Raw genomic sequence first — 895 nt, forward strand, 5'->3', positions numbered from 1 at the left:
AAAGTTCAGCTTTAACTGTCATTTAATAAGTAATAGAAAATATTTTACTATTAGTAACTGCATTGTTTATAATGATTAGAGTATACTTTGTCTCGCTTTTATCATTTACAATGTCATTTTTTATTTAAAGATTTAGGCTTGGTAATAATTCAAGTTACACTGTGATATAGAATTATTTCTCTGGTTTTCTATCCAGTGAGTAAACTGGAAAGCTATATTTTTGAAGCAGAGGAAGCAGTTTCATGTAAAAAAAAATTTAGATGTCAGATTGAGGACCTTGATAATTTCAGACAGTATAATAGATCAGAACTGCCATGCTGATATTGGTTTCCTCAAGCCATCTATCAATACATCTAAATGTGCTTAGTCGGAGAAGTTTAACTTTTGCTGTTTTATTTAGAAATGTCCTAAGGGAAGTCCCTCTTTTAATATCCCTGTAGCTGATTCAATCTGTTTCGTGTAGGGCCACCATTTGAAATGCTTCAGACAGCAATGCACAGAATAAAGATATTTTTCCTAATTGTTCTGAAGATTGACTTTTCCAGCCCGGCTTGTGGTTTGCCAGGAGCATTAAGGATGAAAGGGCAAGGATACTGGCCTTTGTTGTTCCTGAAAGCAGGTTAAGTATTAATTACTTAGGGGGCAGTTAAAAGCAGAGCAGACCATGCTTCACTGTCAAGATTTCTTTTTTTGTAAGACTTTAACAAAAACCTCTGTGAATGTGAAGTCCGTGTGACTTTGCTCTTAGTACACAATGGCTAGTGTCCCATTGCTCAAGACTCCAAGCAAGTCCAAGATGATACCACATAAGTAAATACTATGAAAATACTGGATAATTAATTGTCTATAGTAGTTAGCTACTGTGATGTAATAGAGCTTAAATCATACATTTCAG

The sequence above is a fragment of the Penaeus monodon genome, chromosome 29 (genome assembly GCF_015228065.2).
Source record: "Penaeus monodon isolate SGIC_2016 chromosome 29, NSTDA_Pmon_1, whole genome shotgun sequence".
NCBI lineage: Eukaryota > Metazoa > Arthropoda > Malacostraca > Decapoda > Penaeidae > Penaeus > Penaeus monodon.